Raw genomic sequence first — 12337 nt, 5'->3', positions numbered from 1 at the left:
TATATATATATATATATATTTCTCCGCCGAAATCACTTTTAAACCCATTTCCACCTTTTTTTCCCTTCTCTTCCTCTTACTTTTTTTTCACGTTTTTTTACGTTTTTCTCCTTTTCGCCTCTTTTCTGGGCGTATTATTCTTCTTTTTCTTCTTTTTTTTCGTCTAATGCATACCCCATCAGTGCAGCAATGCTTATTCAATACCGCCAGCAGATGGAGACACTGGGGGATAATTTTCTAAGGATTTATACTGATTTTTCCTGTCTGAATTTGTCGCACAGAAAGTTGCAGGCCAAATATGTGTGACATTTCTGCGACTTTAGCTTCTAGAGCATTTTTACAACATTATACATAGGTGCTGAATACATAAAAAGCGACTGTTCAGCGACAGACAAGTCGCATCGGCTGAAAGTAGGCCAGAATGTCAGTCCATGTTGGAGCAGGTTTAGATACAGTCTAAAGCATAGATCTCAAAGTCTGTGCACAGAATTTAGCAAGGGCCTCGCACCTTCTGATGCATCAGGTAGGTGCACTATAGCATAGCCTAACCCTCTGTACTTTGGTCTATATTGATGCGGGACATAGACAGCCAGCTGATGACCAATCCATTAGTGCAATGGATGGCTGGAAGCATTTGTCTTTGCCTTTGCAATACCACAGAAGCAATGCATGGTCAATGTACAGCAATGACACACCTGTGTGAACAGCCAGGAGACCCCCCCATGTTATGTTACATAGTTACATAGTTAGTACGGTCGAAAAAAGACATATGTCCATCAAGTTCAACCAGGGAATTAAGGGGTAGGGGTGTGGCGCGATATTGGGGAAGGGATGAGATTTTATATTTCTTCATAAGCATTAATCTTATTTTGTCAATTAGGAACATTCAGCACCCACCCGCTATCAAGGCAGCTGCCTATCATGTCATGCCCTACCTGCACAGGTGTGCTGGCTACTCAAATGATCCAATTAAGGAGGCCATTTAGTCAGCAGCAGCAGAAGTCCTGTGCCTGGACGCTCCAACAGCGGCCAGACACAAGCAGAAGCAGCAGAAGCAGCAGCAGCACCACCTTTTGTTTTTTGGCTGCAGCAGCAGCAGCAGCAGCAGCAGCAGCAAGGCCCACAGGGCTGGCTAGCTGGCTAGCCAGCAAGCAGGTAGCAATGAAAGTAGGAATCTTTCTTTTTAACCCTGTAAGGGGGTGGTGCACTGTACCCGAAGATACTGCCATATCGGGTCAATGCATAGGGCGACGGAAGCAAGCTTCGAAATCGGCCCCCGTTCTCAAAAATCCATTTAATATATGGTCCCCAGATAGGGGACGTATCAGATATTAAACTGATAAGAACAGATACTACACTTGATCTTAGCCAAAAGGCCGAGAAGCGATAACCGTGAAAGGGGCGGGCCCAACAAGGTCCCCTTCATGGGCACTATCACTGCTTGCTGTCAGGGAGGCTGCCAGACAATTTTCCATGCACACTCTGGGCTGGGGGGCAGTCAACCACCAGTACACACAGCAGAACCTAAACCCATACCATTATTGCTAAGCAGCAAGACAGGGGCCCATTGCACTCCCACGGGGCCTTTTTAAATGCAATCCATAACCCGGATTTGCCAGGAACCCTTCTTACTCCTCCTACTTGCATGTGACACTGGGCTTAGGATCTGCATAGGAAACACACACACAAGCACACACCTACCTTTGTTGCCTGCAGATGCCTCCTTGGCTGTCCCCAAACGGTATCAAACCAACACCCACGGGAAGCTGTAAGCATAGAGGACATGCCTGCACCCCATTGGACTTACCTGTGTGGGTTAAATCCGGGTTATTTGACAACCTATGGCGGTGATGGTTCTGCTCAGGCAGAGCAGTGCTGATGCTCCTCATAAAGCTGTCGCTGCTGTGAAGGTTCTAGGTGACATCACAATCCCTATGGTTACATACACAACAAAGCTGGGTTGTTGTTGTTTACACTCTGCAAGGCCTGTGGAAGTGAGTGACATCATAGCACTGTAGTTCTGAGGGTTCTAGATGGATGCAACAATCTCCTGTTGCTTCTATGAAGGCCATAATAGACGACATCACCAAACAGCTCCATAGTCACATACACAGCAAAGGAGAGATGTTGTTTACACCTAGTGATGTCAGTGGTATTGAGTGACATCACAGCACAGTGCTAAGGCTCCTGGGCCTGGACACAGCAGCGGCTGCAATATCTCAACGGAGAATACGTTTATATATATGTGTGTGTGTGCGCGTATATATATATATATATATATATATATATATATATATATATATATATATATATATATTTCTCCGCCGAAATCACTTTTAAACCCATTTCCACCTTTTTTTCCCTTCTCTTCCTCTTACTTTTTTTTCACGTTTTTTTACGTTTTTCTCCTTTTCGCCTCTTTTCTGGGCGTATTATTCTTCTTTTTCTTCTTTTTTTTCGTCTAATGCATACCCCATCAGTGCAGCAATGCTTATTCAATACCGCCAGCAGATGGAGACACTGGGGGATAATTTTCTAAGGATTTATACTGATTTTTCCTGTCTGAATTTGTCGCACAGAAAGTTGCAGGCCAAATATGTGTGACATTTCTGCGACTTTAGCTTCTAGAGCATTTTTACAACATTATACATAGGTGCTGAATACATAAAAAGCGACTGTTCAGCGACAGACAAGTCGCATCGGCTGAAAGTAGGCCAGAATGTCAGTCCATGTTGGAGCAGGTTTAGATACAGTCTAAAGCATAGATCTCAAAGTCTGTGCACAGAATTTAGCAAGGGCCTCGCACCTTCTGATGCATCAGGTAGGTGCACTATAGCATAGCCTAACCCTCTGTACTTTGGTCTATATTGATGCGGGACATAGACAGCCAGCTGATGACCAATCCATTAGTGCAATGGATGGCTGGAAGCATTTGTCTTTGCCTTTGCAATACCACAGAAGCAATGCATGGTCAATGTACAGCAATGACACACCTGTGTGAACAGCCAGGAGACCCCCCCATGTTATGTTACATAGTTACATAGTTAGTACGGTCGAAAAAAGACATATGTCCATCAAGTTCAACCAGGGAATTAAGGGGTAGGGGTGTGGCGCGATATTGGGGAAGGGATGAGATTTTATATTTCTTCATAAGCATTAATCTTATTTTGTCAATTAGGAACATTCAGCACCCACCCGCTATCAAGGCAGCTGCCTATCATGTCATGCCCTACCTGCACAGGTGTGCTGGCTACTCAAATGATCCAATTAAGGAGGCCATTTAGTCAGCAGCAGCAGAAGTCCTGTGCCTGGACGCTCCAACAGCGGCCAGACACAAGCAGAAGCAGCAGAAGCAGCAGCAGCACCACCTTTTGTTTTTTGGCTGCAGCAGCAGCAGCAGCAGCAGCAAGGCCCACAGGGCTGGCTAGCTGGCTAGCCAGCAAGCAGGTAGCAATGAAAGTAGGAATCTTTCTTTTTAACCCTGTAAGGGGGTGGTGCACTGTACCCGAAGATACTGCCATATCGGGTCAATGCATAGGGCGACGGAAGCAAGCTTCGAAATCGGCCCCCGTTCTCAAAAATCCATTTAATATATGGTCCCCAGATAGGGGACGTATCAGATATTAAACTGATAAGAACAGATACTACACTTGATCTTAGCCAAAAGGCCGAGAAGCGATAACCGTGAAAGGGGCGGGCCCAACAAGGTCCCCTTCATGGGCACTATCACTGCTTGCTGTCAGGGAGGCTGCCAGACAATTTTCCATGCACACTCTGGGCTGGGGGGCAGTCAACCACCAGTACACACAGCAGAACCTAAACCCATACCATTATTGCTAAGCAGCAAGACAGGGGCCCATTGCACTCCCACGGGGCCTTTTTAAATGCAATCCATAACCCGGATTTGCCAGGAACCCTTCTTACTCCTCCTACTTGCATGTGACACTGGGCTTAGGATCTGCATAGGAAACACACACACAAGCACACACCTACCTTTGTTGCCTGCAGATGCCTCCTTGGCTGTTCCCAAACGGTATCAAACCAACACCCACGGGAAGCTGTAAGCATAGAGGACATGCCTGCACCCCATTGGACTTACCTGTGTGGGTTAAATCCGGGTTATTTGACAACCTATGGCGGTGATGGTTCTGCTCAGGCAGAGCAGTGCTGATGCTCCTCATAAAGCTGTCGCTGCTGTGAAGGTTCTAGGTGACATCACAATCCCTATGGTTACATACACAACAAAGCTGGGTTGTTGTTGTTTACACTCTGCAAGGCCTGTGGAAGTGAGTGACATCATAGCACTGTAGTTCTGAGGGTTCTAGATGGATGCAACAATCTCCTGTTGCTTCTATGAAGGCCATAATAGACGACATCACCAAACAGCTCCATAGTCACATACACAGCAAAGGAGAGATGTTGTTTACACCTAGTGATGTCAGTGGTATTGAGTGACATCACAGCACAGTGCTAAGGCTCCTGGGCCTGGACACAGCAGCGGCTGCAATATCTCAACGGAGAATACGTTTATATATATGTGTGTGTGTGCGCGTATATATATATATATATATATATATATATATATATATATTTCTCCGCCGAAATCACTTTTAAACCCATTTCCACCTTTTTTTCCCTTCTCTTCCTCTTACTTTTTTTTCACGTTTTTTTACGTTTTTCTCCTTTTCGCCTCTTTTCTGGGCGTATTATTCTTCTTTTTCTTCTTTTTTTTCGTCTAATGCATACCCCATCAGTGCAGCAATGCTTATTCAATACCGCCAGCAGATGGAGACACTGGGGGATAATTTTCTAAGGATTTATACTGATTTTTCCTGTCTGAATTTGTCGCACAGAAAGTTGCAGGCCAAATATGTGTGACATTTCTGCGACTTTAGCTTCTAGAGCATTTTTACAACATTATACATAGGTGCTGAATACATAAAAAGCGACTGTTCAGCGACAGACAAGTCGCATCGGCTGAAAGTAGGCCAGAATGTCAGTCCATGTTGGAGCAGGTTTAGATACAGTCTAAAGCATAGATCTCAAAGTCTGTGCACAGAATTTAGCAAGGGCCTCGCACCTTCTGATGCATCAGGTAGGTGCACTATAGCATAGCCTAACCCTCTGTACTTTGGTCTATATTGATGCGGGACATAGACAGCCAGCTGATGACCAATCCATTAGTGCAATGGATGGCTGGAAGCATTTGTCTTTGCCTTTGCAATACCACAGAAGCAATGCATGGTCAATGTACAGCAATGACACACCTGTGTGAACAGCCAGGAGACCCCCCCATGTTATGTTACATAGTTACATAGTTAGTACGGTCGAAAAAAGACATATGTCCATCAAGTTCAACCAGGGAATTAAGGGGTAGGGGTGTGGCGCGATATTGGGGAAGGGATGAGATTTTATATTTCTTCATAAGCATTAATCTTATTTTGTCAATTAGGAACATTCAGCACCCACCCGCTATCAAGGCAGCTGCCTATCATGTCATGCCCTACCTGCACAGGTGTGCTGGCTACTCAAATGATCCAATTAAGGAGGCCATTTAGTCAGCAGCAGCAGAAGTCCTGTGCCTGGACGCTCCAACAGCGGCCAGACACAAGCAGAAGCAGCAGAAGCAGCAGCAGCACCACCTTTTGTTTTTTGGCTGCAGCAGCAGCAGCAGCAGCAGCAAGGCCCACAGGGCTGGCTAGCTGGCTAGCCAGCAAGCAGGTAGCAATGAAAGTAGGAATCTTTCTTTTTAACCCTGTAAGGGGGTGGTGCACTGTACCCGAAGATACTGCCATATCGGGTCAATGCATAGGGCGACGGAAGCAAGCTTCGAAATCGGCCCCCGTTCTCAAAAATCCATTTAATATATGGTCCCCAGATAGGGGACGTATCAGATATTAAACTGATAAGAACAGATACTACACTTGATCTTAGCCAAAAGGCCGAGAAGCGATAACCGTGAAAGGGGCGGGCCCAACAAGGTCCCCTTCATGGGCACTATCACTGCTTGCTGTCAGGGAGGCTGCCAGACAATTTTCCATGCACACTCTGGGCTGGGGGGCAGTCAACCACCAGTACACACAGCAGAACCTAAACCCATACCATTATTGCTAAGCAGCAAGACAGGGGCCCATTGCACTCCCACGGGGCCTTTTTAAATGCAATCCATAACCCGGATTTGCCAGGAACCCTTCTTACTCCTCCTACTTGCATGTGACACTGGGCTTAGGATCTGCATAGGAAACACACACACAAGCACACACCTACCTTTGTTGCCTGCAGATGCCTCCTTGGCTGTCCCCAAACGGTATCAAACCAACACCCACGGGAAGCTGTAAGCATAGAGGACATGCCTGCACCCCATTGGACTTACCTGTGTGGGTTAAATCCGGGTTATTTGACAACCTATGGCGGTGATGGTTCTGCTCAGGCAGAGCAGTGCTGATGCTCCTCATAAAGCTGTCGCTGCTGTGAAGGTTCTAGGTGACATCACAATCCCTATGGTTACATACACAACAAAGCTGGGTTGTTGTTGTTTACACTCTGCAAGGCCTGTGGAAGTGAGTGACATCATAGCACTGTAGTTCTGAGGGTTCTAGATGGATGCAACAATCTCCTGTTGCTTCTATGAAGGCCATAATAGACGACATCACCAAACAGCTCCATAGTCACATACACAGCAAAGGAGAGATGTTGTTTACACCTAGTGATGTCAGTGGTATTGAGTGACATCACAGCACAGTGCTAAGGCTCCTGGGCCTGGACACAGCAGCGGCTGCAATATCTCAACGGAGAATACGTTTATATATATGTGTGTGTGTGCGCGTATATATATATATATATATATATATATATATATATATATATATATATATTTCTCCGCCGAAATCACTTTTAAACCCATTTCCACCTTTTTTTCCCTTCTCTTCCTCTTACTTTTTTTTCACGTTTTTTTACGTTTTTCTCCTTTTCGCCTCTTTTCTGGGCGTATTATTCTTCTTTTTCTTCTTTTTTTTCGTCTAATGCATACCCCATCAGTGCAGCAATGCTTATTCAATACCGCCAGCAGATGGAGACACTGGGGGATAATTTTCTAAGGATTTATACTGATTTTTCCTGTCTGAATTTGTCGCACAGAAAGTTGCAGGCCAAATATGTGTGACATTTCTGCGACTTTAGCTTCTAGAGCATTTTTACAACATTATACATAGGTGCTGAATACATAAAAAGCGACTGTTCAGCGACAGACAAGTCGCATCGGCTGAAAGTAGGCCAGAATGTCAGTCCATGTTGGAGCAGGTTTAGATACAGTCTAAAGCATAGATCTCAAAGTCTGTGCACAGAATTTAGCAAGGGCCTCGCACCTTCTGATGCATCAGGTAGGTGCACTATAGCATAGCCTAACCCTCTGTACTTTGGTCTATATTGATGCGGGACATAGACAGCCAGCTGATGACCAATCCATTAGTGCAATGGATGGCTGGAAGCATTTGTCTTTGCCTTTGCAATACCACAGAAGCAATGCATGGTCAATGTACAGCAATGACACACCTGTGTGAACAGCCAGGAGACCCCCCCATGTTATGTTACATAGTTACATAGTTAGTACGGTCGAAAAAAGACATATGTCCATCAAGTTCAACCAGGGAATTAAGGGGTAGGGGTGTGGCGCGATATTGGGGAAGGGATGAGATTTTATATTTCTTCATAAGCATTAATCTTATTTTGTCAATTAGGAACATTCAGCACCCACCCGCTATCAAGGCAGCTGCCTATCATGTCATGCCCTACCTGCACAGGTGTGCTGGCTACTCAAATGATCCAATTAAGGAGGCCATTTAGTCAGCAGCAGCAGAAGTCCTGTGCCTGGACGCTCCAACAGCGGCCAGACACAAGCAGAAGCAGCAGAAGCAGCAGCAGCACCACCTTTTGTTTTTTGGCTGCAGCAGCAGCAGCAGCAGCAGCAAGGCCCACAGGGCTGGCTAGCTGGCTAGCCAGCAAGCAGGTAGCAATGAAAGTAGGAATCTTTCTTTTTAACCCTGTAAGGGGGTGGTGCACTGTACCCGAAGATACTGCCATATCGGGTCAATGCATAGGGCGACGGAAGCAAGCTTCGAAATCGGCCCCCGTTCTCAAAAATCCATTTAATATATGGTCCCCAGATAGGGGACGTATCAGATATTAAACTGATAAGAACAGATACTACACTTGATCTTAGCCAAAAGGCCGAGAAGCGATAACCGTGAAAGGGGCGGGCCCAACAAGGTCCCCTTCATGGGCACTATCACTGCTTGCTGTCAGGGAGGCTGCCAGACAATTTTCCATGCACACTCTGGGCTGGGGGGCAGTCAACCACCAGTACACACAGCAGAACCTAAACCCATACCATTATTGCTAAGCAGCAAGACAGGGGCCCATTGCACTCCCACGGGGCCTTTTTAAATGCAATCCATAACCCGGATTTGCCAGGAACCCTTCTTACTCCTCCTACTTGCATGTGACACTGGGCTTAGGATCTGCATAGGAAACACACACACAAGCACACACCTACCTTTGTTGCCTGCAGATGCCTCCTTGGCTGTCCCCAAACGGTATCAAACCAACACCCACGGGAAGCTGTAAGCATAGAGGACATGCCTGCACCCCATTGGACTTACCTGTGTGGGTTAAATCCGGGTTATTTGACAACCTATGGCGGTGATGGTTCTGCTCAGGCAGAGCAGTGCTGATGCTCCTCATAAAGCTGTCGCTGCTGTGAAGGTTCTAGGTGACATCACAATCCCTATGGTTACATACACAACAAAGCTGGGTTGTTGTTGTTTACACTCTGCAAGGCCTGTGGAAGTGAGTGACATCATAGCACTGTAGTTCTGAGGGTTCTAGATGGATGCAACAATCTCCTGTTGCTTCTATGAAGGCCATAATAGACGACATCACCAAACAGCTCCATAGTCACATACACAGCAAAGGAGAGATGTTGTTTACACCTAGTGATGTCAGTGGTATTGAGTGACATCACAGCACAGTGCTAAGGCTCCTGGGCCTGGACACAGCAGCGGCTGCAATATCTCAACGGAGAATACGTTTATATATATGTGTGTGTGTGCGCGTATATATATATATATATATATATATATATATATATATATATATATTTCTCCGCCGAAATCACTTTTAAACCCATTTCCACCTTTTTTTCCCTTCTCTTCCTCTTACTTTTTTTTCACGTTTTTTTACGTTTTTCTCCTTTTCGCCTCTTTTCTGGGCGTATTATTCTTCTTTTTCTTCTTTTTTTTCGTCTAATGCATACCCCATCAGTGCAGCAATGCTTATTCAATACCGCCAGCAGATGGAGACACTGGGGGATAATTTTCTAAGGATTTATACTGATTTTTCCTGTCTGAATTTGTCGCACAGAAAGTTGCAGGCCAAATATGTGTGACATTTCTGCGACTTTAGCTTCTAGAGCATTTTTACAACATTATACATAGGTGCTGAATACATAAAAAGCGACTGTTCAGCGACAGACAAGTCGCATCGGCTGAAAGTAGGCCAGAATGTCAGTCCATGTTGGAGCAGGTTTAGATACAGTCTAAAGCATAGATCTCAAAGTCTGTGCACAGAATTTAGCAAGGGCCTCGCACCTTCTGATGCATCAGGTAGGTGCACTATAGCATAGCCTAACCCTCTGTACTTTGGTCTATATTGATGCGGGACATAGACAGCCAGCTGATGACCAATCCATTAGTGCAATGGATGGCTGGAAGCATTTGTCTTTGCCTTTGCAATACCACAGAAGCAATGCATGGTCAATGTACAGCAATGACACACCTGTGTGAACAGCCAGGAGACCCCCCCATGTTATGTTACATAGTTACATAGTTAGTACGGTCGAAAAAAGACATATGTCCATCAAGTTCAACCAGGGAATTAAGGGGTAGGGGTGTGGCGCGATATTGGGGAAGGGATGAGATTTTATATTTCTTCATAAGCATTAATCTTATTTTGTCAATTAGGAACATTCAGCACCCACCCGCTATCAAGGCAGCTGCCTATCATGTCATGCCCTACCTGCACAGGTGTGCTGGCTACTCAAATGATCCAATTAAGGAGGCCATTTAGTCAGCAGCAGCAGAAGTCCTGTGCCTGGACGCTCCAACAGCGGCCAGACACAAGCAGAAGCAGCAGAAGCAGCAGCAGCACCACCTTTTGTTTTTTGGCTGCAGCAGCAGCAGCAGCAGCAGCAGCAAGGCCCACAGGGCTGGCTAGCTGGCTAGCCAGCAAGCAGGTAGCAATGAAAGTAGGAATCTTTCTTTTTAACCCTGTAAGGGGGTGGTGCACTGTACCCGAAGATACTGCCATATCGGGTCAATGCATAGGGCGACGGAAGCAAGCTTCGAAATCGGCCCCCGTTCTCAAAAATCCATTTAATATATGGTCCCCAGATAGGGGACGTATCAGATATTAAACTGATAAGAACAGATACTACACTTGATCTTAGCCAAAAGGCCGAGAAGCGATAACCGTGAAAGGGGCGGGCCCAACAAGGTCCCCTTCATGGGCACTATCACTGCTTGCTGTCAGGGAGGCTGCCAGACAATTTTCCATGCACACTCTGGGCTGGGGGGCAGTCAACCACCAGTACACACAGCAGAACCTAAACCCATACCATTATTGCTAAGCAGCAAGACAGGGGCCCATTGCACTCCCACGGGGCCTTTTTAAATGCAATCCATAACCCGGATTTGCCAGGAACCCTTCTTACTCCTCCTACTTGCATGTGACACTGGGCTTAGGATCTGCATAGGAAACACACACACAAGCACACACCTACCTTTGTTGCCTGCAGATGCCTCCTTGGCTGTCCCCAAACGGTATCAAACCAACACCCACGGGAAGCTGTAAGCATAGAGGACATGCCTGCACCCCATTGGACTTACCTGTGTGGGTTAAATCCGGGTTATTTGACAACCTATGGCGGTGATGGTTCTGCTCAGGCAGAGCAGTGCTGATGCTCCTCATAAAGCTGTCGCTGCTGTGAAGGTTCTAGGTGACATCACAATCCCTATGGTTACATACACAACAAAGCTGGGTTGTTGTTGTTTACACTCTGCAAGGCCTGTGGAAGTGAGTGACATCATAGCACTGTAGTTCTGAGGGTTCTAGATGGATGCAACAATCTCCTGTTGCTTCTATGAAGGCCATAATAGACGACATCACCAAACAGCTCCATAGTCACATACACAGCAAAGGAGAGATGTTGTTTACACCTAGTGATGTCAGTGGTATTGAGTGACATCACAGCACAGTGCTAAGGCTCCTGGGCCTGGACACAGCAGCGGCTGCAATATCTCAACGGAGAATACGTTTATATATATGTGTGTGTGTGCGCGTATATATATATATATATATATATATATATATATATATATATATATATATTTCTCCGCCGAAATCACTTTTAAACCCATTTCCACCTTTTTTTCCCTTCTCTTCCTCTTACTTTTTTTTCACGTTTTTTTACGTTTTTCTCCTTTTCGCCTCTTTTCTGGGCGTATTATTCTTCTTTTTCTTCTTTTTTTTCGTCTAATGCATACCCCATCAGTGCAGCAATGCTTATTCAATACCGCCAGCAGATGGAGACACTGGGGGATAATTTTCTAAGGATTTATACTGATTTTTCCTGTCTGAATTTGTCGCACAGAAAGTTGCAGGCCAAATATGTGTGACATTTCTGCGACTTTAGCTTCTAGAGCATTTTTACAACATTATACATAGGTGCTGAATACATAAAAAGCGACTGTTCAGCGACAGACAAGTCGCATCGGCTGAAAGTAGGCCAGAATGTCAGTCCATGTTGGAGCAGGTTTAGATACAGTCTAAAGCATAGATCTCAAAGTCTGTGCACAGAATTTAGCAAGGGCCTCGCACCTTCTGATGCATCAGGTAGGTGCACTATAGCATAGCCTAACCCTCTGTACTTTGGTCTATATTGATGCGGGACATAGACAGCCAGCTGATGACCAATCCATTAGTGCAATGGATGGCTGGAAGCATTTGTCTTTGCCTTTGCAATACCACAGAAGCAATGCATGGTCAATGTACAGCAATGACACACCTGTGTGAACAGCCAGGAGACCCCCCCATGTTATGTTACATAGTTACATAGTTAGTACGGTCGAAAAAAGACATATGTCCATCAAGTTCAACCAGGGAATTAAGGGGTAGGGGTGTGGCGCGATATTGGGGAAGGGATGAGATTTTATATTTCTTCATAAGCATTAATCTTATTTTGTCAATTAGGAACATTCAGCACCCACCCGCTATCAAGGCAGCT

The 12337-nt window shown here is 45.6% G+C and overlaps 5 non-coding genes across 5 annotated transcripts; all 5 read right to left on the bottom strand.

The window, feature by feature from the left end:
* Positions 1-1197: 1197 nt before the first annotated feature.
* LOC130347675 (U2 spliceosomal RNA) lies at positions 1198-1388 on the bottom strand. Its single transcript, XR_008885559.1, has one exon. It is a non-coding gene; the product is annotated as a U2 spliceosomal RNA (small nuclear RNA).
* Positions 1389-3489: 2101 nt separating this feature from the next.
* LOC130347674 (U2 spliceosomal RNA) lies at positions 3490-3680 on the bottom strand. Its single transcript, XR_008885558.1, has one exon. It is a non-coding gene; the product is annotated as a U2 spliceosomal RNA (small nuclear RNA).
* Positions 3681-5763: 2083 nt separating this feature from the next.
* LOC130347673 (U2 spliceosomal RNA) lies at positions 5764-5954 on the bottom strand. Its single transcript, XR_008885557.1, has one exon. It is a non-coding gene; the product is annotated as a U2 spliceosomal RNA (small nuclear RNA).
* A 2093-nt stretch (positions 5955-8047) lies between these two features.
* On the bottom strand, positions 8048-8238 carry LOC130347672 (U2 spliceosomal RNA). The gene has a single exon (XR_008885556.1). It is a non-coding gene; the product is annotated as a U2 spliceosomal RNA (small nuclear RNA).
* Positions 8239-10330: 2092 nt separating this feature from the next.
* LOC130347671 (U2 spliceosomal RNA) lies at positions 10331-10521 on the bottom strand. Its single transcript, XR_008885555.1, has one exon. It is a non-coding gene; the product is annotated as a U2 spliceosomal RNA (small nuclear RNA).
* Between the last annotated feature and the right edge of the window lie 1816 nt (positions 10522-12337).

The sequence above is a fragment of the Hyla sarda genome, unplaced genomic scaffold (assembly GCF_029499605.1).
Source record: "Hyla sarda isolate aHylSar1 unplaced genomic scaffold, aHylSar1.hap1 scaffold_849, whole genome shotgun sequence".
Classification (NCBI taxonomy): domain Eukaryota; kingdom Metazoa; phylum Chordata; class Amphibia; order Anura; family Hylidae; genus Hyla; species Hyla sarda.
The sequence above is the reverse complement of the archived record's forward strand: the minus strand, read 5'-3'. Positions and strand labels throughout refer to the sequence as shown.